Genomic DNA, 27543 nt, shown 5'->3' with positions numbered 1-27543 from the left:
GGATAAAGGAAAAAAAATATCCGAATGCTAGGTTAGACAATCTACTCCCAATTTTTTATTTATTTTTTAGAATACTTAGATTGGAACAGTGTCCAGATTATAGGGTGTTTATAATGCACCCCGCAGCAGGAATTGGCCATCATATTCTATGAGGATTTCTATCATACAAATAATACCAATACTGATCTATGTATGCCCGTAAATCATGGGGGCCAAATAAAGGTAGAGAGCAAGGTCAGATACCTACATATATCTTAAAAGTCCCTATAAACCATCAATAAAAAACATATACAACTATTCATGTCTTTCATTGCACACCTTTTTAAATGAGCAGGATACTACAAAAAGCAAGTGAATGACTGTTGTTCATTTATCCCCTTGGGGGACATAGCATCCATTCTAAACGTCCATTCACATTCCCTCTGTAAAATCACTCTGTCCCAGTCACCCCCCCTGGGACTGGGTTTCACTACTTCAATTATGGCAAATTTGATATTCAGCGGATCACTCGCATGTTGTAATCTCATGTGTCGTGCCAGAGATGTGTCACGTCCATTTTTAATGTCCCCTATATGTTCCCCCACCCTCCTGCGGAATTCGCTCTTGGTTTTTCCAATGTAATCTTTGGGGCAGGGGCATGTGGCCATATATACGACCCCCACAGATTTGCAATTTGAGAAATCACGTTGATAGAAAATCTTTTGCGTTGAGGAACTCACAAATGACTTATTGGGTTTCATCCACCTACATAACTGGCAACTCCCACATCGATAGAAGCCACATGGTTTTCTCCCCAGCCAGGATGCCTCAGTTGTTGGTTTCATATAATGGCTATGGACTAGACTGTCTTTAAGAGATTTACCTCTTCTAAAAGTGATGTCCGGGTGTGAGCTTAACACACCCCTAAGATCCGGATCCATCATTAATATATCCCAGTGTTTATTAATAGCTTCTCTCACCCTTTGATGTTGATGGTCATATGTGCCTATAATTCTAATGATCTCCTCCTTATTCACTGGGGTTTCCTGTTTGTGTAGGAGCCGCTGTCTATCCATATTAGCCGCAGTCTGATAAGCCATATTCAGCACATGTGTTGGATAGTTCTTTTCCCTGAACCTAAACATCATATCACCCGCCTGACTATGGAAAGTGCCTGTATCAGAGCAGTTTCGTCTAAGCCTTAAAAACTGGCCCTTCGGTATTCCCCTTTTTAGAGGGGCGGGATGATGGCTATTCCAGTTCAAAAGGCTATTGGTGCTTGTCGGTTTTCGGTAGATGTTTGTCATAAGTCTGCCATCTGTCGCTTTTCTAATTTTCACATCAAGGAAAGCTAATTCCTCCCCCTGTATTTCCGATGTAAACCTCAGATTTATAGTATTGATATTGAGCTCTATGATGAAGTTCAAAAATTGCTCTTTGGTACCCGTCCAGATGATAAAGACGTCGTCTATAAATCTGAGCCAGATGGCTACAAATTCATGCCACCACTTCGTATCCTCGCAAAACACTACTGTTTCTTCCCACCAGCCCAGGAACAAATTTGCATACGATGGGGCACAGGGACACCCCATCGCAGTGCCCCTGAGCTGGTGGTAGTGCTTGCCATCAAATTTGAATGTATTATGCGTTAGCACAAATTTGAGTAGCGAGGTAACTAAGTCATTGTGGTCCCGGCATGCCACCGACCTTTGTTTGAGACAACGGATCTTTACAATAAAGGTATCATTTTTTTTGTGGGACAAGTGCCTACTCAGCGATACCACTACTTCCTTATGTAAAAACATGCTGACCAGTCCCTTTAAGTGGACATAACACACTGTGCTGGGTATGGGCCGAGTTTAACACTTCGTTAGATGCTCTCACTAATTAAATGTAACTTATCCTATATAAAATATTCTCCGACAAAGACCAATAAACCCAAAACAAAGATGTTTTTACCATTTTTTTCCCCCAAATTAGCCGGCATCCGGCATTCAGGACACATCCGCACTTGGCCCGCAGTCCTTCCATGAATACATCTGACCTTTCCTCACTCTCTTCTTGTAAATCAATACGGCAGCTCTCCAGCAGTGACTATACAGGGATAAGCTGTTATTCTACTTAAACATTTTATTCAGTGGAACTGATCAGATCCGTTAAATAGTACAACATGATGTCTCTCTCAGACGACCATTAATTGGCGTGCTTCAGCCGCCTCGCTTAAAAGGAGCCTTTTGGTCTTTCTTGCAGGGTGAATCATACACACACTCTTCAGCTTTGTAGCTCAAAAACAACTGTGTCTCGTCTACAAATGATATGCGGGCGCTTTGTATAGAAAAAAAGATGCCTGCTTTCTATAAAACACAGCGCCACCCCTGTCCACAGGTCATACGTGGTAGTACAGCAGTTCAATGCCATCTACTTTAATGGAGTTGCAATACCAGACACAACCTGTGGACAGGTGTGGCACTGTGTTTTGAAGAATCTCGTTTAAGGAAGCACAGATATGATCAAATAAATAACATAAAGTTCTCTGTACTTAGTAGTGTTTTATTTTTTCTCTTCAGCTTTAGTGGCTCTAGCTCCATTACAGCATCTATTGGAGTAAAAAAATATTACTCCTGTATAACCAATAGAGATGAGCAAATCTTTTGACACTTCTATTCGCCAGCTTCAGGAAATTTTTCCAAAAAATGAAATTCCGAATCTAAAGTACTTCAAAGCCTCCAATTGTCCTGATAATGTGCATGACACTGTTCTATGCTTCTCACATACTAATCTTCTTCACTGCTCCACTGCCACACAATGCCTTTGTAGTTTCTTAGTTTTATGGAATCCCCCTCCTATCTCTATGCCTAATCTGTGAGCTCTGATGTCCTCTCAAGATCCAGATTCCCCCCAAAATGGCTGTTGCATTCCCTGCCTCAGCTTTTATACAATAATAATAATAATTTTTATTTCTAAAGCGCCAACATATTCCGCAGCGCTTTACAACTTATAGAGGGGACTTGTACAGACAATAGATATTACAGCATAACAAAAATCACAGTTCACAACAGATACCAGGAGGAATGAGGGCCCTGCTGCTCACAAGCTTACAAACTATGAGGAAAAGGGGAGACACGAGAGGTGGATGGTAACAATTGCTTTAGTTGTTTGGACCAGCCATAGTGTAAGGCTCGGGTGTTCATGTAAAGCTGCATGAACCAGTTCACTGCCTAAGTATGTAGCAGTACAGACACAGAGGCTATTAACTGCATAAAGTGTATGAGAATATGATGCGAGGAACCTGATTATGTTTTTTATTTTTATTTATTTATTTTTTAATAGGCCACACAGGGATAGTTAGGTTAATGCATTGAGGCGGTAGGCCAGTCTGAACAAATGAGTTTTTAGGGCACGCTTAAAACTGGGGATTGGGGATTAATCGTATTAACCTGGGTAGTGCATTCCAAAGAATCGACGCAGCACATGTAAAGTCTTGGAGATGGGAGTGGGAGGTTCTGATTATTGAGGATGCTAACCTGAGGTCATTAGCGGAGTGGAGGGCACGGGTAGGGTGGTAGACTGAGACCAGAGAGGAGATGTAGGGTGGTGCTGAGCCATGGAGTGCTTTGTGGATGAATGTAGTAGCTTTGTTCTGGATTCTGGAGTGGATGGGTAGCCAGTGTAATGACTGGCACAAGGTAGAGGCATCGGAGTAACGGCTGGTGAGGAATATGATCCTGGCAGCAGCATTCAGGACAGATTGGAGCGGGGAGTTTGGTAAGAGGGAGGCCGATTAGTAGAGAGTAACAATAGTCCAGACGAGAATGAATAAGTGAAACAGTAAGAGTTTTTGCAGAGTCGAAAGTAAGAAAAGGGGGAATTCTAGAAATGTTTTTGAGATGTTTTTGAGATACAATTATCGTTCCTAATTTGTTGGTTGGCTATACAATGTAAGCTGTAAGCTAGTGGTGGCTTCCCAAGCCTGGAGTTATGGATGCGGGATCTTCTTCAGAAGTGACATTGATCTTTGTTCACCGAAGCGAAAAAAAAAAAGAAGATGAGGCTTGACGTGATGCTTTCGAGCCATCATGCAATAAACATTCATTAATTTCAGGCAGTCTAGATTTGTTATGTATTTCAGGGACACACTCCTCTTCGTATGAGCACATTAGACAATATAAAAAATAAAATCTAGAAAATCCCATTGTATACATTATATAAATTTATTTGCATTTTCCAGTCAGAAATAAGTATTTGATCCCCTTCCAACCAGTAAGAGTTCTGGTTCCTACAGACCAGTTAGACGTTTCTAATCAACTCGTTACCTGCATTAAAGACAGCTGTCTTACATAGTCACCTTTATAAAAGACTCGTGTCCACAGACTCCATTAATCAGTCAGACTCTAACCTCTACAACATGGGCAAGACCAAAGAACTTTATATGGATGTCAGGGACAAGATCATAGACCTGCACAAAGCTGGAATGGGATACAAAACTATAAGGAAGATGCAGTGTCCAGACCTTAGAAAACTTATGGATGGAGTTGAAGCTCCGCGTTGCCAAGGGACAACCTCAAAATCTTAATGATTTAGAGATGATCTGCAAAGAGGAGTGGACCAAAATTCCTCCTGACAAGTGCGCAAACCTCATCATCAACCACAAAAAAAATCTGACTGCTGTGCTTGCCAACAAGGGTTTTGCCACAAAGTATTAAGTCTTGTTTTCCAGATGGATCAAATACTTATTTCTCACTGCAAAATGCAAATAAATTTATATACCGTATTTTCCGGCGTATAAGACAACTTTTTAACCCCTAAAAATTGTCCCAAAAGTCGGGGGTCGTCTTATACGCCGGGTACGGCGTGTGCAGGGAGCGATCCTGGATGTTCCCAGGGTCTGAAGGAGAGGAGACTCTCCTTCAGGCCCTGGGATCCATATTCATGTAAAAAATAAAGAATAAAAATAAAAAATATGGATATACTCACCCCTCCGACGAACGCTGGCTGACACCGCTGCAAGCGTCTGCCTCCGTTCCTAAGAATGCAGAGAGTGAAGGACCTTCATGACGTCGCGGTCAGGTGACCGGTCACGCGACCAATCACAAGACCGCGACGTCACCGCAGGTCCTACACTCACTGCATTCTTAGGAATGGAGGCAGACGCTTGCAGCGGTGAAAGCCAGCCTTCGTCAGAGGGGTGAGTATATCCATATATATTTTTTTTTATTCTTTATTTTTTACATTAATATGGATCCCAGGGCCTGAAGGAGAGTCTCCTCTCCTCCAGACCCTGGGAACCACACGCCGTATAAGATGACTGGGCGTATAAGATGACCCCCGTCTTATACAGCGGGCATATCCCAAATTCCATATTTTATATGGAAAAGTTGGGGGTCGTCTTATACGCCAGAAAATACGGTAATTTATACAATGTGATTTTCTGGATTTTATTTTCGATATTCTATCTCTCAATGTTAAAATTACACTACCCTTAAAATTATAGGCTGTTCATGTCTTTATCAGTGGGCAAACTTACAAAATCAGCAAGGGATCAAATAATTATTTCCCCCACTGTATACTCCCACGACTGGTGTATAGAAAATTATTATTCTGTGCTGGGTTCTGTAATAAAACTGATTTTTTTTTCCTTTACTGGTTCCGTAATTCATCCTACAGACACATTCAAGATGAGCGCTCACTGAGCAAATGATTGCAAGATGGCAGCATGCTCCTGCCCGGACGCGGGATCACTGATACACCATCAGAGCGCTAAATTAGTTTTGCAGTCAATGGTATTTGATTTGATTGGGTTGGTGACCGTAAAGATGTACAGTTAATAAATTGTAGAAGAAGATTCATTTTTGACAATGCCATGAGTTCAGTAGCATAACTTTTTTTTTTTTTTTTGCTTCCGATACAGTAATGTGGCAGTGATTCAAAAGGCTCTTGTAAAATGAGCCGGGGAGATGGCAGAAATGACTATGCTTTCAGCTGTCAAGTATATGAGTTTAATGGTCTGCTCTTTTATCTTGCACTTTCTTAAAGACGTGTATGCAGGATTCCTAAACGTTGTGCTTACGTCAACTCTCGGGGAGGTAATGGCGGTGCTGAGACGTGAGGCACAGGCAGCCTCGTTCCTCGCGGGTCTATCTTACAAAACGGTTTTAATCCCATATTATGTTATTTTCCTCAATACATCTTAAATACAGTTTTTCATTAGCTTTGCATTAAATATTCCTGATTAAAGGCCAGACAATCTCCCGAAGTTTATTTCGGGCAGCATATTCCATATGAATCCGCTCTGAAAAGACGTTTATCATGTGCTGAGGTCTTTACTGATCCCCCAAGGATCAATAAACAAGGGGTTAATTTTTTTCAAAATTATTCTCATCAGTCTTATGACCACCCTTCAAATACAGTGGCTTGCAAAAATATTCACCCCCCTCCCCCTTGGCTTTTTACCTATTTTGTTACATGATAGCCTGGGTTTAAATATTTTTGTAATTCGATGTGTGCGATGCATCAGCACTAAATAGTCTAAGCTGGTGAAGTAAGAAAAATATAGGCATAAATTTAATTTATGGGATCAAATAAATAAAAATTGGTATGTGCATATGTATTCAAACCTTTTGCAATGAAGCCCCCTAAAAAATTCTGGAGCAAGCAATTATCTTCATAAGTCAGATGCTTAGTGACAGTACAACCCCCTGTGTGCAATCTAAGTGTCACATGTCTGTCAGTATATAAACTTTACCTTTTCTGAAAGGCCACAGAGGCTGTAACACCATTAAGCAAGAGTCAACACTAACCAAACAACACGATTAACAAGAGGCTCCACTAACCAAACACCACCATAAGCCATACACCCCATAGAGGTGGCCTTTATGGAAATATGGACAGAACAAAAGCCTCTACTTACACACAAAATTTGTAAGACTCATTTTGAGTTTGCCAAATGACATGGGAGACTCCCCAAATGTATGGAGGAAGGTGCTGAGATCAGATGAGACCAATATTGAACTTTTTGGATACCAAGGTAAAAGTTATGTCTGGTGCCAAAGCAACACAGCTCATCACCCCAAGAACACCATTCCCACAGTGAAACATGGTGGTGGCAGAATCATGCTGTGGGGATGTTTTTCGGCAGCAGGGACAGGGAGAATGGTCTGAGTCGAAGCAAAGCGATATTATTGAGCAAAACCTGTCAGTGATTTGAGACTGGGACGGAGGTTCATCTTCCAACAAGACAATGAACCACAGCATACTGCTAAAGCAACCGTCGAGCGGGTTAAGGGGAAACATGTAAATGTTTTGGAGTGGCCTAGTCAAAACTCAGACCTTAATCTAATTGATAATCTGTGGTCAGACTTGAAGATTACTGTTCACCAGAGAAAACCATCTAACTTGAAGGAACTGGAGTAGTTTTGCCTTAAGGAATGTGCAAAAATCCCAGTGGCCAGATGTGGAAAGCTCATAGAGATTTATCCAAAGTGACTTGCAGCTATAATTGCCGTATTAGGAGGCTCTACAAAGTACTGACTTTAGGGGTGAATAGTTATGCACACTGAAGTTTTCAGTTATTTTGTCCTATTTGTTGTTTGCTTCACAGAAAAAGAAAACAACCGTAAATGTTCACAGTTGTTGGCACGTTCTTTACATGCAAAGCTCCCCGCAAAAAAACAGTGAAATTCCAGGTTGTGAGGTAGCAAAACACGAAAAAAATGCCAAGGGATTGAATACTTTTGCAAGCCACTGTATAATGCTGCAGCAAATTCCGATCCCCCGCTCACTTTGGATTAGTCATTGATGTGCATTACGCCCCACATGACCATGAGGGGCATAGTCAGTGCTGGAAAATTGAAGAGAAGACTGATCCTTAGCGAGTAGAGGACTGCAGGGAGCTGTGACAGAAGGACAGGTGAGGGATGAGTCTAGGACGGGTCAGTATAAGCATTTATACATTTTTAATCCATTCCTGGTCCTATAAAGAATCCACCAAAACGGCAAATGGCTGACTGCTATTTGATGGATTTGTGCCAGTCGAATCCTGAATGATTCCAATTCTGGAGATTTGGAATTTGCAGTAAAATTGATAAATATTTGCTCATCTCTACTCCTGATTAAGAAAATCGTACTGTTTGGTTCTCATGTAGCCCAATGTGTCGCCGTAGTGGTAAATTACAAACAAACTATGGACAGTAGAAAAAGGGGGTGGACGGGACTAACGGATGACTGCGGAACAGAGGTGTGACTTGAAGCTGTTGAGCATCAATATTAAAGGGGCTTTTTGGGATCAGAATATTGATGGCCTACCTTAAAATAAGTAGATAGTAAGGCTGCGGTCAGACGTCTGTATATTCCTCCATGCGGGAGAATCGGGCCGATTATGTTAATGTCACTTAGCTCAAACTGTGTCAGAAATTGATCCGAGTGTGACCTTAGTGTGATCTGATTTTATCGCTTGAAAGAATCAAAGCACAGGTGCGAAGAAAACGGGGACCTTGATTTCTCCATCTTCTCCATTCTCTGTGTCCGCGGTAATCCGAGTGCAGTCTGATGCTTCCTACACACCCATTGAGTTGAATGGGTGCACGTGATCTGATCATCGGATGCACTCACAGAATGCCGTATCAGCATGAGAAAAAAAGCGCTGGTTGGCACTGCCCCATAATGTGACATTGTGCCAAGTGCTACCCGATAAAACCTAACCTGTCGAATACATAGTTGTGAACAATGCTGAATTTCCCAGGACTGTCTTGAATTTTTTTAGTATACAATTCTGAAAAATTCAGAAAACGGGTTGAGTTTATGGTAACTCTGCCCCCAAATAGGCAGTCCCACATGGTTAGTTGACGTTCTTTACGGGAGACTGGAGGTGGGACTTAAACAATCCTCTTTTGCAACATAAATGCGCCTTCACAGATCCTCTTTACGAGGCAGATGTGCAACGTCACCTGTCCTTCAATTTTAGAATAATGACTTTGGATGTCGCCCACTGATCAGAATCATAGTGATACAATGGGGAGTATTCTCTTCAAATATCTCTGGAGGTTTTGAAAATTTCAAAAAATTACAAAATTAATGGTGGCAAGGGTTCTTCTGCACTCCCCGTTATCAATCCCATTGAAGAAGATGACAACCAGTCACCCCAAAACAATAAATAGGTGATAACAGCATGTGCCCACCCCTTCTGAATAAGAACCTCTTGTCCATTTTGCCTATCCAGGACAGATACGAGTTGGACGGCAAGCCAAAAGGATCAGTCTGTCCAAGACACGGCTACCCACTCGGCAAATACTATACATAGCCATAAGGTATTCTAACGTGTCGGTTGTGTAGCAGTAAAAAAATACAGATGCCCTTGAAAGGCGTTTGAAAATATTACAAAACACTAAAAGTAACGGAACAGTGAAAGATTTCTATAAAACCGAAATAAACACAAATCTACAGACATGAAATTTCTGTATGAGCAGAGAATTCAATTCAGCAGCGGCAGAAAGGAGGCCGGAAATAAAGACTCTCTGCTCACACATCCATTCTAAGCAATCTGCAGATCATTTACAATATTGCCAACGAAATGATCACAATTCCCGGCACATCCAGCCTGACCATGAATGGAGCTTCAGTCATCAGTGATCAGTCAGTGGATGGAGTTCCAGCAATTTCCACAATTTATGGCTAAGCCCTATCCCTGCGCGCACAGGCACCTGCAATATTTAACAGAGCAGGGACCTGACCTGGACGGATACTTCTTTTCTGGATGTTTCTACACATTTGCCAAGATTTATTTCCCTCTGAAGGAAACTAAAACCTCAAGAAATAATTTATAGAGTTTTGTTGCTGTTCTAAGTGAGAGGTTTGCAGAAACTACAGTGGCTTCACTTCAATCCATAGACTTCAGAATTGAACTATTAGAGATTCCTACCCATAATTTCTTCTCATACATGACAACTTTTAGGGAGGCTTAAGATTGTGGTGAGACAATGAAAATTTGGGTGACCATGCCTTCTTCTACAGGTCACATCCCTATGATCATTCTTTAGGCTTCAGCTGTGCCTGCGCACCATGGAGGTCTTCCTTTTCCCGGAAGCCTCCCAGATGTTCAGAAAGAGTGGGTGGACAAATGAGAAGCTTCAGGAGGACAGACGCAAAAGGGAAAGTGTCCAGTCATAGTTAGGCCCTGGAAGAGCCTGGTGAGGATGGAGCAAACTGCCAGAATACAGTGCGAGGGCATTCTGTGTATATTGTGAGTCTGTGGAAAATGCTGGGTGATGCCAACACTGAGGTAGCCCAGTTGTTAGGAATTAAGTGGGTTGATGTCTGAAGTGAGACTGGGCGGATGAGCATGTTGGCCTATTTAGGGGCTGCTTTCCCACCACTCACGGTTAGTTGCAGAGAACATGTGGATCTGGTAGGAGGTATGTTAACAGATAGCTCGTGACTTGTAAATGAGCATCATCTGAATGAAGTTGTCGTCAAAGAGTTACAGAGTGGAGATTGCCTCTGTGACTGTCTTGGGAAGATAGCATGTTGGACTATTCAGGGGCTGCTCTCCCACCACTCAGGGTCAGTTGCAGAGGACATGTTGACCTCCGAGAAGCTATGTTATGTGATAGCTCACAATTTTTAAATGGTAACAAATCACAACTTAGCGTGGTTTGTTGACCCTGGGTTAAAGAGTGAAGATTTTCTCAGTGACTGTCTTTAGCAGTGGAAGCCATGAACACCTCTAGGGAGTACAGGGAGAGACCACCCTAGTAGAAAACCACATAAGAAGACGAGCTGGAGAAGAGTAGAGGCCTGCTCTCGTGTTTTGGCTGCAGAGAGATGGAGCCACGAGGGAAGGCTGGGAGAAATTGACCTCTGAGGAGACATGAAAGTATAGTCTTCATTGAGAAGTGAAGGACTACTGCCTGATGTAAGCTGGCAAGCTGAAACTTCAGGTGAGGCATGTGAGACTCAGGAATACCTGTACTGTAAATTAAAATTGTGCCATTAGGTTCTGAAGTGAAATAGAAAAGTGAGCCATTGTGATGTGGGCGAGGTTAAAGCAGGCCATAACAAGGAGGGTCTAGAGGTCAGCCTCAGGAAGAGACGGTCCTATGTAACTGTAAGCAGGATACTTGGAGGAAACATCGCAGACAATGAGGAGACAGTGGTACTTAACCAACACTAATTATTTAACTAACACAAAAAGGAAGATCTATTCATAAGTATATATATTTATACTGGTGCCGGCTGCCACTTCTTGGTCTGGCCTGGTCTGGCCTTTTATTATTAGTAACGGCAAGTGTCATCTGACTTGGTGTCATCCTCAAACTCTTCCTGTTGGAAAAATAGGTTCCCTGTTGTGAATTTGGATTCTGGGCTCCCCCGGTGGCCGCTTGTGGAATTGGACTTGTCATCCTCTTTCCTGTTTCACCTGATTCCATCAGTAGTGGGTGTCGCTATTTAAGCTCATTTCTCTGGTGGTTTCTTGCCGGTCAACAATGTTATCTGATGCCTCTCAGTGCTTGTTCCTGCTTCTAGACAACTACTAGATAAGTTGGACTTTTGTCCATGTTTTGTTTTGCCTATTTGTTCCAGTTCACAGCTGAAGTTTTGTTACTGTGTCTGGAAAGCTCTCGTTGATCAGGGATTGCTACTCTGGCGTTATGAGTTAATGCCAGAGTTTAAGGTAATCTCTGGATGGTGTTTTGTTAGTGTTTTTCTGCTGACCATGAAAGTATACTATCTGTCTTCTGCTATCTAGTAAGCGGACCTCAAATTTGCTAAGACTATTTTCCTGCTGCGTTTGTTGTTTCATCTGAACTCACCGTCATTATATGTGGGGGGCTACTGTCTTCTTTGGAATATTTCTCTAGAGGTGAGCCAGGTCTTATATTTCCCTCTGCTAGCTATTTAGGTCTTAGGCCAGAGCTGGGCATCTAGCGATAAATAGGAAATGCTACCTGGCTATTTCTAGTTGCGCGGCAGGCTTAGTTCATGGTCAGTATAGTTCCATCTTCCGAGAGCTTGTCCCTCTATAGACTTGCTATGATCTCTGCCTGCAGAGATCATGACAGTTTGACCGGCCCCTAAAGTGTTAAAGACCCAGGTTGAGAAAGAAGTCTGCTGGAATTTTTTTTTTTTTTTTTTCCTCCAGTCTGCCTTGCTGCAGTCTTTTTTCTCTCTCTCCTCCTAATCTTTGTATGCTCTGTGTGCACCTGACAATAATGGATCTCCAGAGTGTAACTGCGGGTTTGAATAATCTCATCACGAAAGTACAAAATTTACAAGATTTTGTGGTACATGCTCCGGTATCTGAGCCGAGAATTCCTTTGCCGGAGTTCTTCACAGGGAATAGAGCTAGCTTCCAGAATTTCCGAAATAATTGTAAGCTTTATTTGTCCCTGAAGTCTCGTTCAGCTGGAGACCCTGCTCAGCAGGTTAGGATTGTGATTTCCTTGCTCAGGGGTGACCCTCAAGATTGGGCCTTCTCATTGCCAGCAGGGGATCCTGCGTTACGCGATGTGGATGCGTTTTTTCTGGCCTTGGGCTTGCTTTATGAGGAACCTCATTTGGAACTTCAGGCAGAAAAAACTTTGATGGCACTATCTCAGGGGCAAGACGAAGCTGAAGTTTTCTGCCAAAAATTCCGTAAATGGTCTGTGCTTACTCAGTGGAATGAGTGCGCCTTGGCGGCAACTTTCAGAGAAGGTCTCTCTGATGCCGTTAAGGATGTTATGGTGGGGTTCCCTTTGCCTGCAGGTCTGAATGAGTCCATGACAATGGCTATTCAGATTGATAGGCGTCTGCGGGAGCGCAAACCGGTGCACCATCTGGCGGTGTCTATGGAAAAGACGCCAGAAAGTATGCAGTGTGATAGAATTCTGTCCAGGAGCGAGCGACAGAATTTTAGACGGAAGAATGGATTGTGTTTCTATTGTGGGGATTCTACTCATGTTATATCGGCATGCTCTAGGCGTACAAAGAAGCTTGATAAGTCTGTTTCCATTGGCACCATTCAGTCTAAGTTTATTTTGTCTGTAACCCTGATTTGCTCTTTGTCATCCATTGCCACGGACGCCTATGTTGACTCTGGCGCCGCTCTGAGTCTTATGGATTGGTCCTTTGCCAATCGTTGTGGTTTTGATTTAGAGCCTTTGGAGACTCTTATTCCTCTGAAGGGGATTGACTCCACCCCATTGGCTAATAATAAACCACAATACTGGACACAAGTAACCATGCGTATCAATCCGGATCACCAGGAGATTATTCGTTTCCTGGTGCTGTATAATTTACATGACGATTTGGTACTGGGATTGCCATGGTTGCAGTCTCACAACCCAGTCTTGGACTGGAGAGCAATGTCTGTGTTGAGCTGGGGATGTAAGGGTATTCATGGGGACGTACCTTTGGTTTCTATTTCGTCGTCCATTCCCTCTGAAGTCCCTGAGTTCCTCTCTGATTATCAAGACGTCTTTGACGAACCCAAGCTTGGGTCGTTACCTCCGCACCGTGAGTGCGATTGTGCCATAGATTTGATACCGGGTTGTAAATATCCAAAGGGTCGTTTGTTTAATTTGTCTGTGCCGGAACATGCTGCTATGCGGGAATATATAAAGGAGTCTTTGGAAAAGGGACATATTCGTCCATCTTCTTCTCCCTTGGGAGCTGGGTTTTTCTTTGTCTCAAAAAAAGACGGCTCTTTGAGACCATGTATTGATTATCGGCTTCTGAATAAGATCACTGTTAAGTATCAATACCCATTGCCATTGCTTACTGATTTGTTTGCTCGTATAGAGGGTGCTAAGTGGTTCTCTAAAATTGATCTTCGTGGGGCGTATAATTTGGTGCGGATCAGGCAGGGGGATGAGTGGAAGACCGCATTTAATACGCCCGAGGGCCACTTTGAGTATTTGGTCATGCCTTTTGGTCTTTCTAATGCCCCTTCAGTTTTCCAGTCTTTTATGCATGATATTTTCCGCGATTTTCTGGATAAATTTATGATAATATATCTGGATGATATTCTGATTTTTTCTGATGACTGGGACTCTCATGTCCAGCAGGTCAGGAGAGTTTTTCAGGTTCTGCGGTCTAATTCTTTATGTGTGAAGGGGTCTAAGTGCGTTTTTGGGGTCCAGAAAATTTCCTTTTTGGGGTATATTTTTTCTCCCTCTTCCATTGAGATGGATCCCGTCAAGGTGCAAGCTATTTGTGACTGGACTCAGCCCTCCTCTCTTAAGGGTCTTCAGAGATTTTTGGGCTTTGCCAACTTTTACCGCCGATTTATTGCTGGTTTTTCGGATGTCGTTAAACCACTGACTGATCTGACCAGACAAGGCGCTGATGTTGCTAATTGGTCCCCTCATGCTGTAGAGGCCTTTCAGGAGCTTAAGCGCCGTTTTGCCTCTGCCCCTGTGTTGCGTCAGCCTGATGTGAATCTGCCTTTTCAGGTTGAGGTTGACGCTTCGGAGATCGGAGCTGGGGCAGTGTTGTCGCAGAAAGGTTCCGACTGCTCCGTCATTAGGCCTTGTGCCTTCTTTTCTCGCAAATTTTCGCCCGCAGAGCGGAATTATGATGTTGGGAATCGGGAGCTTTTGGCCATGAAGTGGGCGTTTGAGGAGTGGCGCCATTGGCTCGAGGGGGCTAGGCATCAGGTGGTGGTATTGACTGACCACAAAAATTTGATTTATCTTGAGACTGCCAGACGCCTGAATCCTAGACAGGCGCGCTGGTCTTTATTTTTTTCTCGCTTTAATTTTGTGGTGTCATACCTACCGGGTTCTAAGAATGTTAAGGCAGATGCCCTTTCTAGGAGTTTTGACCCGGACTCTCCTGGTAATTCTGAACCCACAGGTATCCTTAGGGAGGGAGTAATTTTGTCGGCCGTTTCTCCTGATCTGCGGCGGTCCTTGCAAGAGTTTCAGGCGGATAGACCGGATCGTTGTCCGCCTGATAGACTGTTTGTTCCGGATGATTGGACCAGCAGAGTCATCTCTGAGGTACATTCTTCTGCATTGGCAGGTCATCCCGGAATTTTTGGTACCAGGGATTTGGTGGCAAGATCCTTCTGGTGGCCTTCTCTGTCACGAGATGTGCGAGTCTTTGTGCAGTCATGTGACGTTTGTGCTCGGGCCAAGTCTTGTAGTTCTCGGGCTAGCGGACTGCTGTTGCCCTTGCCTATTCCTAAGAGGCCTTGGACACACATCTCGATGGATTTTATTTCAGATCTGCCTGTTTCCCAGAAGATGTCTGTCATCTGGGTGGTCTGTGACCGTTTCTCTAAAATGGTCCATTTGGTTCCTCTGCCCAAGTTGCCTTCTTCTTCTGAGTTGGTTCCTCTGTTTTTTCAGAATGTTGTCCGATTGCACGGTATTCCTGAGAATATTGTTTCTGACAGAGGTACCCAATTTGTGTCTAGATTTTGGCGGGCATTCTGTGCTAGGATGGGCATAGATTTGTCTTTTTCATCTGCTTTTCACCCTCAGACTAATGGCCAGACCGAGCGGACTAATCAGACCCTTGAGACATATCTGAGGTGTTTTGTCTCTGCTGACCAGGATGATTGGGTTGCTTTTTTGCCATTGGCAGAGTTCGCCATCAATAATCGGGCCAGTTCTTCCACCTTGGTGTCCCCGTTTTTCTGTAATTCGGGGTTTCACCCTCGATTTTCCTCCGGTCAGGTGGAATCCTCGGATTGTCCTGGAGTGGATGCGGTGGTGGAGAGATTGCATCACATCTGGGGGCAGGTTATGGACAATTTGAAGTTGTCCCAGGAGAAGACTCAGCGTTTTGCCAACCGTCATCGTCGTGTTGGTTCTCGGCTTTGTGTTGGAGATTTAGTGTGGTTGTCTTCTCGTTTTGTCCCTATGAGGGTCTCTTCTCCTAAGTTTAAACCTCGGTTCATCGGCCCTTATAGAATATTGGAGATTCTTAATCCTGTTTCTTTCCGTTTGGACCTCCCTGCGTCCTTTTCCATTCATAACGTTTTTCATCGGTCGTTATTGCGCAGGTATGAGGTACCTGTTGTACCTTCAGTTGAGCCTCCTGCTCCGGTGTTGGTTGAGGGTGAGTTGGAGTACGTTGTGGAGAAAATTTTGGACTCTCGTGTTTCCAGACGGAAACTCCAGTATCTGGTCAACTGGAAGGGTTACGGCCAGGAGGATAATTCTTGGGTCAATGCATCTGATGTTCATGCTTCTGATCTTGTTCGTGCCTTCCATAGGGCTCATCCTGGTCGCCCTGGTGGATCTGGTGAGGGTTCGGTGCCCCCTCCTTGAGGGGGGGGTACTGTTGTGAATTTGGATTCTGGGCTCCCCCGGTGGCCGCTTGTGGAATTGGACTTGTCATCCTCTTTCCTGTTTCACCTGATTCCATCAGTAGTGGGTGTCGCTATGTAAGCTCATTTCTCTGGTGGTTTCTTGCCGGTCAACAATGTTATCTGATGCCTCTCAGTGCTTGTTCCTGCTTCTAGACAACTACTAGATAAGTTGGACTTTTGTCCATGTTTTGTTTTGCCTATTTGTTCCAGTTCACAGCTGAAGTTTTGTTACTGTGTCTGGAAAGCTCTCGTTGATCAGGGATTGCTACTCTGGCGTTATGAGTTAATGCCAGAGTTTAAGGTAATCTCTGGATGGTGTTTTGTTAGTGTTTTTCTGCTGACCATGAAAGTATACTATCTGTCTTCTGCTATCTAGTAAGCGGACCTCAAATTTGCTAAGACTATTTTCCTGCTGCGTTTGTTGTTTCATCTGAACTCACCGTCATTATATGTGGGGGGCTACTGTCTTCTTTGGAATATTTCTCTAGAGGTGAGCCAGGTCTTATATTTCCCTCTGCTAGCTATTTAGGTCTTAGGCCAGAGCTGGGCATCTAGCGATAAATAGGAAATGCTACCTGGCTATTTCTAGTTGCGCGGCAGGCTTAGTTCATGGTCAGTATAGTTCCATCTTCCGAGAGCTTGTCCCTCTATAGACTTGCTATGATCTCTGCCTGCAGAGATCATGACAGTTCCCACTATTTGGTTCCTACTACTTTAATTCTTCCTTTACTTTCACTTTCGACCAAGAGATGGCGGTGTTCATTTGCACTTACTGAGCTAGGCTTCAACTATGCTCATCTTTATTCTTGTCCAATTTCTAACATAACAAGTGAGGAATAGACTGGAAATAAGTTGCTGCTGATATGTTTAAAGAGAATGTGCCTTGTAAAATGAAGCAATGTTACCACTGTCAAAAAGGGACTGTGCTTCTGTGTCTTCCGAGAAGTGGAATTCCCTTCTATAAAGTTACACGGTGCACCTCTTAAAGACTTGGTACCAGCTTTTGACCCGTTTTGTGCTGCACTGGGATACTGTTGGCCCGGGCAAAGGGTTAGGCCAAGACCTATGTGAATGGAATGGGTACTTACTCCTTTACAAGAGATGGTGTGTGACTGATTAGTTGATGACTTGGAGTGGTGGACCAAATGTCGGAGGTGGTGACTTGGGGCCTGTGAGGAGAAGTCAGAGATCACCTCTAGGATTGAAAGTTAATTTTGGGAGTAAAGATGGTTCAGCTGTTTTACCACCTGACTTATGTTACACGATATAGCAAAATTCAGAATGGTTTGTAAGCGGTAAGCTCACCCAAGTGCGGAAACCATTAGAGGGAACTTATCGCTTTTGTATTCATACAGTCTACATTGAACTCATGTAAATCTGCAAAGTAAAAGTTCCTGATGTACTTTGGTTGTGGATTACAGCACACATGACCACGGGAACCCGCAGGAAACACTAAGCAAAGCTGGACAGAGGCCAACAGTCCACCCGGACATTCAGCAAGTTCACGTTGTTTGTGGTCCACTGAGGAAACCCAACAGTGGGTTTCGGTGGCTTTCTTCTCTGCCACCAGATAGCATGGCCAGTAAAAATACTCCACTGAGCGCTTGGCTGCTCTTCCGATGATTTTGTAATGGTTTTTTAGGTATCAGGTTGAAGCAAACATTTTTCCAATTCAGGAACAAGTAAGAATGGAAGCTATTGTCATCTTAACAAGCACCTTCATTGTCATCGAGACCAAGAAGAAAATAAATACCGGTAACAATTCTTAAAAGTTTGCAGCCCACCTGTGCTCATACGATCAATACATTTATCACTTAGGCTCCAATTTTCATGAAATTGTCAGATACCATCGAGAAAACCAAGCAGCCTGCCTTTATTTTTTTTTCTGAAGAGTCACAAAAGTCTGTCGTTTTGCGTGAAAATTTCTGACAGCATCCTTCGCTGCCCACCATATTGATCTGTGCATTAATACTGTGCACAGGTGGCAGACTACAAGATGAAAAGTGACTCACAAATCGATCTGTAGAGTGAAAATTTCCTTCAGCTGTGGATGGGCATTACTGAGAGAGCTCAAAAGATGCCACATCGCTGCTATGTAATATTCTCAGACGTCTCGCTGCCCGCTCAGGATCTGGCCTCAACGTCTTCTCAGTAGGTGGCACATGGTGGGATGGGCCAGGGTTACTAGGAAATAATTCAGTGAGTAATGAATGTGCTGCGGCATCAGCCCGCATGTAGTAATGGAAACCAACACAGTGTCACAGATGAACTATTAATATCAACCTGGGGGGGCGCAATAACACCAACTGCATAGCTCCCAACCTACTGCTCAAGAGGCGAAGAATTACCTTATCAAAAAATTGCTCAGTGAGTCTCTTCAGTTCAGCTAGGAAACGTTATCCGACAAACAAAGATTACATGTCTATATGTATGTACACAGTGACTCCACCAGCAGAACAGTGAGTGCAGCTCTGGGGTATAATACAGGATGTAACTCAGGATCAGTAATGTAATGTATGTACACAGTGACTGCACCAGCAGAACAGTGAGTGCAGCTCTGGGGTATAATACAGGATGTAACTCAGGATCAGTACAGGATCAGTAATGTAATGTATGTACATAGTGACTCCACCAGCAGAACAGTGAGTGCAGCTCTGGGGTATAATACAGGATGTAACTCAGGATCAGTAATGTAATGTATGTACACAGTGACTGCACCAGCAGAATAGTGAGTGCAGCTCTGGAGTATAATACAGGATGTAACTCAGGATCAGTAATGTAATGTATGTACACAGTGACTGCACCAGCAGAATAGTGAGTGCAGCTCTGGGGTATAATACAGAATGTAACTCAGGATCAGTAATGTAATGTATGTACATAGTGACTGCACCAGCAGAATAGTGAATGCAGCTCTGGAGTATAATACAGGAGGTAACTCAGGATCAGTAATGTAATGTATGTACACAGTGACTGCACCAGCAGAATAGTGAGTGCAGCTCTGGAGTATAATACAGGATGTAACTCAGGATCAGTAATGTAATGTATGTACACAGTGACTGCACCAGCAGAATAGTGAGTGCAGCTCTGGAGTATAATACAGGATGTAACTCAGGATCAGTACAGGATCAGTAATGTATGTACACAGTGACTGCACCAGCAGAATAGTGAGTGCAGCTCTGGGGTATAATACAGGATGTAACTCGGGATCAGTAATGTAATGTATGTACACAGTGACTGCACCAGCAGAATAGTGAGTGCAGCTCTGGAGTATAATACAGGATATAACTCAGGATCAGTAATGTAATGTATGTACACAGTGACTGCACCAGCAGAATAGTGAGTGCAGCTCTGGAGTATAATACAGGATATAACTCAGGATCAGTACAGGATCAGTAATGTAATGTATGTACATAGTGACTCCACCAGCAGAACAGTGAGTGCAGCTCTGGGGTATAATACAGGATGTAACTCAGGATCAGTAATGTAATGTATGTACACAGTGACTGCACCAGCAGAATAGTGAGTGCAGCTCTGGAGTATAATACAGGATGTAACTCAGGATCAGTAATGTAATGTATGTACACAGTGACTGCACCAGCAGAATAGTGAGTGCAGCTCTGGGGTATAATACAGAATGTAACTCAGGATCAGTAATGTAATGTATGTACATAGTGACTGCACCAGCAGAATAGTGAATGCAGCTCTGGAGTATAATACAGGAGGTAACTCAGGATCAGTAATGTAATGTATGTACACAGTGACTGCACCAGCAGAATAGTGAGTGCAGCTCTGGAGTATAATACAGGATGTAACTCAGGATCAGTAATGTAATGTATGTACACAGTGACTGCACCAGCAGAATAGTGAGTGCAGCTCTGGAGTATAATACAGGATGTAACTCAGGATCAGTACAGGATCAGTAATGTATGTACACAGTGACTGCACCAGCAGAATAGTGAGTGCAGCTCTGGGGTATAATACAGGATGTAACTCGGGATCAGTAATGTAATGTATGTACACAGTGACTGCACCAGCAGAATAGTGAGTGCAGCTCTGGAGTATAATACAGGATGTAACTCAGGATCAGTACAGGATCAGTAATGTAATGTATGTACACAGTGACTGCACCAGCAAAATAGTGAGTGCAGCTCTGGAGTATAATACAGGATATAACTCAGGATCAGTAATGTAATGTATGTACACAGTGACTGCACCAGCAGAATAGTGAGTGCAGCTCTGGAGTATAATACAGGATATAACTCAGGATCAGTAATGTAATGTATGTACACAGTGACTGCACCAGCAGAATAGTGAGTGCAGCTCTGGAGTATAATACAGGATATAACTCAGGATCAGTAATGTAATGTATGTACACAGTGACTGCACCAGCAGAATAGTGAGTGCAGCTCTGGAGTATAATACAGGATGTAACTCAGGATCAGTACAGGATCAGTAATGTAATGTATGTACACAGTGACTGCACCAGCAAAATAGTGAGTGCAGCTCTGGAGTATAATACAGGATATAACTCAGGATCAGTAATGTAATGTATGTACACAGTGACTGCACCAGCAGAATAGTGAGTGCAGCTCTGGAGTATAATACAGGATATAACTCAGGATCAGTAATGTAATGTATGTACACAGTGACTGCACCAGCAGAATAGTGAGTGCAGCTCTGGAGTATAATACAGGATGTAACTCAGGATCAATACAAGGACTTTCCAACAAATATACAGTACACTCATAAATAATATCTGATAATTGCCATATAATCAGACTTTGTGGCTTGTTAGATGACAGATGAAGGGGATTATAATGTGAAGCCTTTGTGGTACAATGAGAAACATTTAGCAGATTTGGGATTATATTTGTGCACTTAGACCAAAGTTATTTTCCAGAATTCCTGCAATGTCCATTGGGAAAAAGAAACCTCAAGTCCGGGCTGTAAACCTTACTAGCAGTGCGGCTGTGACTCCTTCCTCCTGTGCACGCTGGGGCCACACATCGGCGCTCAGTAACGACTCTCTGTTAGTGGCATCAGCTCTCTGTTTCGTGAATAATGTCTTGTATGTCCGAAAATTGAAAATCCACAAATCAGAGCGGGAATGTTGGGGACGGAATTCTCATTAGCGCCAATATGATCCCTCGATAAATATAATTACTGATTTGAGACAGGCATAAACTGCTCTTCTCAAGGATTACTTTGGCCAATGATTTTACCCACTCAGATGACTTACGTGATGCCTTCTTGTTGCCGCAGTGCGATAACAGCTGTTTTCCGGCAGATACAGTCACAGCCGCCATGATGCTGCATTATTTAAAAGCCACGTGACATCCGGACTTTAACCATTCTCTGCCATTCATTGTAAATTGCTTTACAACTGAATAACAACCTTAAAGGGAATGTCTATCTTTGGTAAACATTTGTCACTGGTCATTTATTCTCAATACATCTTTAAAGGGGGTTGGTGTTCCAATTTTCTGATACAGAGATCCAGATCTCCAGCATAGGTATAGAATTAAATAATAAAATTCTGTCTGCTTGTAGTCACCACTAGGGGGAGCTTCGGAGCACACAATATGCAATAGTATGCTCTTAAGCTCCCCCTAGTGGACACATTTGATGCAATACTAACATACTAAAATCAATGAAAAAACACTATGCAAAAAGATCTTAAAGGGGCTGTCTACACCTAAGTTTTTGCTTAAAAAAAGTAATCATCATGGCCTAATAAAATAATAAAAAGCATAGTTACCTATCAATCCTCAGCTGCTTCTCTTCTTGTGCTGGCCTGTACCAAAATAGTCTTACTTCTTCTGGTGTGTTACTACAGCAGCCAATCACTGACCACGGCAGTGTCCAAAATGCCAGTGATTGGCTGCAGCAGTCACATGTCCATACAGGATGTACAGAGCTGGTGTGTATATTACTACTGCAGCCAATCACTGGTGTTCATCATGTCACTGCTGCAGTTGAGTGGTCACATGTTCGTAATGGCCATAAGAAAAAGGACAGAGACCGGTAGGGGACCCATCTGGTACGAGGAGTGGAGCCACAAGGGACCAGTATGTACCTGGAAAAGATGAGAGGAGCCACAGGAGATGACGTGCCCTCAGAAGCTTTCCCATTGGTCGGACTCTGGAACATCCTAGTATGTAAGCAATATGTATTGTGAGACATCCCCTTTAATTGGTTTTCAGGCCCACGTGTTCTTTAATATGTACAGTAATGGGAACTCAAATAAAAATAGATTCTTAGAGTAAATCCGATCTCCGGAGAGATGATTTTTTTTTTTTCACCGTATTGTAGAAACTACAGATATTTTAATTGTTACAAATCGACTGGTACGGTGGGAAAAATAATGAGAATTCAATAGGATTTCTGTTCTTGGCTTCTCCGGCGCTCACTTCACAGCTCATATTACTTTTTATAACAAGTTTTCATCGCTGAGACTGATTAATGAATCCGAGCTCTCTCCTCCGGTCTCTCACCAGACTCCGCACCAATATTGCCGGAGCTGCTAATTGTTTTCATTCAATTAATAATTTACCAATTAGCTGGAGGTAGCGGAGATCTATCTTTTAGGATACAAGATTTATAGATGTGTATACTGGGGGGACAGAGGGGCAAATTCAACTCGGGTCGATTCCATAGTATCTATTTAGGGAAAGTAGAGCTCTAAAAGCGCTGTACCTTTAAATCAATTTAGCACTTAAGGTGCATTTTACACATTGTGCTGCAGCCACAGATGATTTTAAGCAAGGTACAGTGCCACTACAATACCCTATTAAAGTACCTGTTTAGCCCCGACCGGCTGCCGGGTGCTTTAAAGGCGCTATTAATTAAGTAAACATCAAAAAACACATTAAAACAAATAAAAAACAACATGTTCTTAGGGTGTGTGCATACAACATCTTTTAGAGACGAGTGTACCCGCATCGTTTTTAAAGCAAGAGAACGCTTCATTGTTTTCTTGATGTCTTTTGGGTAGTTTTTGCAGCTGCATTGCCATCGGGTTCTTTATTTTAATGTCATATTGAATATAGTGACAGCTTCCAAGCGGAAGCCCCCTGAAGAATGTCCAGGTCACTTCTTTTAGCCACTTCACAGACTATCAAAGCATGAAGCGGTTAAAAGAAGTGAAAAAAAACAAAAACGGAACATCAGCACAAGTCATTGTAACATTGCAGTGCATGTATTCGCCTGGAACAAACCTGAAAAAAAGTTGTGCACATACCCTTATAAAGTCACGACAAAATCCATTTTTCTTTTAGAAGTTGGTATTAGATGTGGAACATACCCTTATAATCCTCATGGCTTTTTTTTTAAGGTTCACCAAAGTATTAGGTGTCTGTGACTATTGAATACGCTGTTAAAAAATAAATAAATATATACAAAATCAAGTTGGCCACCCTGGTTCACATGGAATCAAATGATGTCTCCATGTAAAATTGAAAGCAAAGGAGGAGTATTGTATGGGCACCGGGAGTTCAGTGGGTGTCAATTTAGGTATCCATCTCATGCACGAGCACTTAGGGATTTTTGGATTACTAGATAATTAACCAGTAGTAGGCTTTAGAAAATAAATATCCAAGACTGTAAATAAAATATAATTTGTGAAGAAATTATTCCAAAAACACACAATAAACAAAAAACAAAACAAAACAAAATGGTTCCCTAATGTTTTGGGGTTGCTTTGCTGCCTCTGGCACTGGACTGCTTGACCGTGTGCATGGCATTATGAAGTCTGAAGACCACCAACAAATTTTGCAGCATAATGTAGGGCCCAGTGTGAGAAAGCAGGGTCTCCCTCAGAGGTCATGGGTCTTCCAGCAGGACAATGACCCAAAACACACTTCAAAAAACACTAGAAAATGGTTTGAGAGAAAGCACTGGAGACTTCTAAGGTGGCCAGCAATGAGTCCAGACCTGAATCCCATAGAACACCTGTGGAGAGATCTAAAAATGGCAGTTTGGAGAAGGCACCCTTCAAATATCAGGGACCTGGAGCAGTTTGCCAAAGAAGAATGGTCTAAAATTCCAGCAGAGCATTGTAAGAAACTCATAGATGGTTACCGGAAGCAGTTGGTCGCAGTTATTTTGGCTAAAGGTTGTGCAACCAAGTATTAGGCTGAGGGTGCCAATTCTTTTGTCTGGCCCATTTTTGGAGTTTTGTGTGAAACGATCAATGTTTTGCTTTTTGCTTCATTCTCTTTTGTGTTTTTTCATTTAAGACAAATTAAATGAAGATAATAATACCAAAGAATTTGTGTTTGCAATCATTTTCAGGAAGAAACTGAGTATTATCTGACAGAATAGCAGGGGTGTCAATACTTTTGGCCATGACTGTATGTATCAAGCCCCGCCCACTCCGCATAGCCACACTCACTCCACACGCAAAGCCCCGTCCACACGGCCCACATTGTTAGGCACACGGGCGGAGACACATTCACCTCCAAAGCCACCCTGCAAAACTCACCGGCTAAGATGTACCACAGTATCAGTGCACGGGAGGCACAGGCCACATCTAGCTCTGTCGTGTCTAGAATGGAGTTGCTCCTGTGAGGCATGACGTCAAGGGAAAGGGAGCAGCCTCATGGATTACACCACTGTGCTCATAACAGGAAGTTGCTGTGCACATGTCGGGAAGAGAGGAGTGAGGTGAAAATGAGAGGAGTAAGGTGAAAATGAGAGGAGTGAGGGGAAAATGAGAGAAGTGAGGGGAAAATGAGAGGAGTAAGGGTAAAATGAGAGAAGTGAGGGGAAAATGAGAGGAGTGAGGGGAAGATCAGAGGAGTGAGGGGTAAAATGAGAGAAGTGAGGGAAAATAGTGGAGTGAGGGCAAAATGAGAGGTGTGAGGTGAAAATGAAAAGGTGTGAGTGGAAAATAAGAGCAGAGAGGGAAAAATAGTGCAGTGATTGGAAAATGACAGGTGTGAGGTCAAAATGACAGCTGTGAAGGGGGAAATGAGAGGAGTGAGGGGAAAATGAGAGGCGTGATGGGAAAATGAGAGAAGTGAGGTGCTGCTGCAGTATGAGGCTGTGTATAGAGAAGAGTGAAGCGCTGCAGGTGGAGGCTGTGTATAAGGCCACATTCACATGTTCAGTATTTGGTCAATATTTTACCTCAGTATTTATAAGCCAAAACCACGAGTGAGAGAAAAATACAGAAGTGTTGACATGTTTCTAAAAAACTTTTCCTCTGATTGTTTTACTCCAAGTTTTAGCTTACCAATACTGATGTAAAAATACTGACCAAATAACGTGTGAATGAGGTGTAAAGGAGAAAAGTGTGGTGCTGCAGAAGAAGTAGGCCGTGTATACGATACGCTTTATTGCAATTCGTTCAATTTCTCTCGGGATCAAGTGTTTCCAATTGTATATGGAAGAAGAGTGTGAGGAGCTGCCGGAGGAGGCGACTATAAAGGAGAAAAGCTGTGCTGCAGAAAAATGCTGCGTATAAAGAAGGAGCGTGAGGTGCAGGAGGAGGCTGTGTAAAAAGGAGGAATAAGGCCCCTTAACTGCTGCCGTTAAAAGTCGTAACCACAGTTAGTTACTATTCCCGGGCAACGCCGGGCTCTTCAGCTAGTATATATATAAAATGGAAGTAAATACTTTTTTGTGGTTCTAATTAACAAATGTTTTATTTTCCACCTGTTAATATGTTGACTTTAAACTGTGGAATAATTGGACGTCAAACCTTTCTTACCGGTACAGAGTGTTCAGAATATTTCCTTTATTTTGTAAAAGAATGATTTTTCTCTTCCAAAACTGACTAAATCTGGGAAAGGTGGAATATTCACCAGCACATCCAGGAAAAAAGACGCCAAGAACAAGATGGCTGACAGAGGACGTGCGGGCTCTTGAGGTGTTGGATATGATACAGACTCTTGACCCTCCATCTTATTATAAAGTGCAAGTTTGAAAGAAAATAAATGCTGCAGATTGTGTTTTTCTCCTACACGGATGGACGGCCAAGCCTTTTATTACTGCCTGTTTGCTTAGGGTTTGGCTCATTTCAATATTCACAATCGAACGCGGCCAGGGAACTGAGGGAAACGTCAGCCAAGCTCGTGTCGGAGAGCCAGGCAGGAGATGAAGTACGCGGCTCACCAGTAGGTGTCACTTGGACCTTGCACAGGCGATGAGCAAAGTCAATAGGACAACCAGAGGCTGCTCGATTTACCATCTAAAATGAGATTTCACCCATGATGGGACACAGCTGTCGGGATGGAATTGGCAATTGTTTTAGTGAAAAGTCACGCTGATCTTAAAAACATAACTTGAGACTGTAATTGTCAGCTAACATGTTTTCCCTCTATTTATTACAGGAGCTGCTCACCAGAAGGCCAAGAACATTAGGAAAGTGTCTGAATTATTTTCATCCTATCGTTCAACGAGCCTTCTAGAAGTAATGGAGCAGATGCATTTCCTATTAGTCTAATTTCTTAACCATGTTCTGCTCGTATGGGAATCATAGATACTCAGGCCTGAAAGTAAATGGGTCGTCAGGGATGGGAAACCCATTTTCAAAGGGAACTATTAGGGAGTTCTGAATTAATAGATGTTGGACTTCTGTCTTTGAGCAATTGTCCTAGAGGACCCAACAATTTCAAGGGTTGATCCAGAGTGAAATGCTTAAATCAGGCCTCCCAACTTTTACAGAATAGAAAGGACAAATCATGTGGTTCGCTATGCGTGCCGTGGCAAATTGGACAGCATTCCCTAGCCACATACAGTACAGACCAAAAGTTTGGACACACCTTCTCATTTAAAGATTTCTCAGTATTTTCATGACTATGAAAATTGTACATTCACACTGAAGGCATCAAAACTATGAATTAACACATGTGGAATTATATACTTAACAAAAAAGTGTGAAACAACTGAAATTATGTCTTATATTCTAGGTTCTTCAAAGTAGCCACCTTTAGCTTTGATGACTACTTTGCACACTCTTGGCATTCTCTTGATGAGCTTCAAGAGGTAGTCACCGGGAATGGTTTTCACTTCACAGGTGTGCCCTGTCACGTTTAATAAGTGGGATTTCTTGCCTTATAAATGGGGTTGTGACCATCAGTTGTGTTGTGCAGAAGTCTGGTGGATACACAGCTGATAGTCCTACTGAATAGACTGTTAGAATTTGTATTATGGCAAGAAAAAAGCAGCTAAGTAAAGAAAAACGAGTGGCCATCATTGCTTTAAGAAATGAAGGTCAGTCAGTCCGAAAAATGTGGAAAACTTTGAAAGTGTCCACAAGTGCAGTG

General features: G+C 42.9%; 1 protein-coding gene across 3 annotated transcripts in view; it reads right to left on the bottom strand.

The window, feature by feature from the left end:
- The window catches only part of KLHL29 (kelch like family member 29), an 878960-nt gene that overhangs the window by 75832 nt on the left and 775585 nt on the right, over positions 1–27543 (bottom strand). The gene's annotated exons all lie outside the window — the stretch shown is intronic.

The sequence above is a fragment of the Ranitomeya variabilis genome, chromosome 2, assembly GCF_051348905.1.
Source record: "Ranitomeya variabilis isolate aRanVar5 chromosome 2, aRanVar5.hap1, whole genome shotgun sequence".
NCBI classification, from domain to species: domain Eukaryota; kingdom Metazoa; phylum Chordata; class Amphibia; order Anura; family Dendrobatidae; genus Ranitomeya; species Ranitomeya variabilis.
Note: the sequence above shows the minus strand (reverse complement) of the source record. Positions and strands in the feature narration are given on the sequence as shown.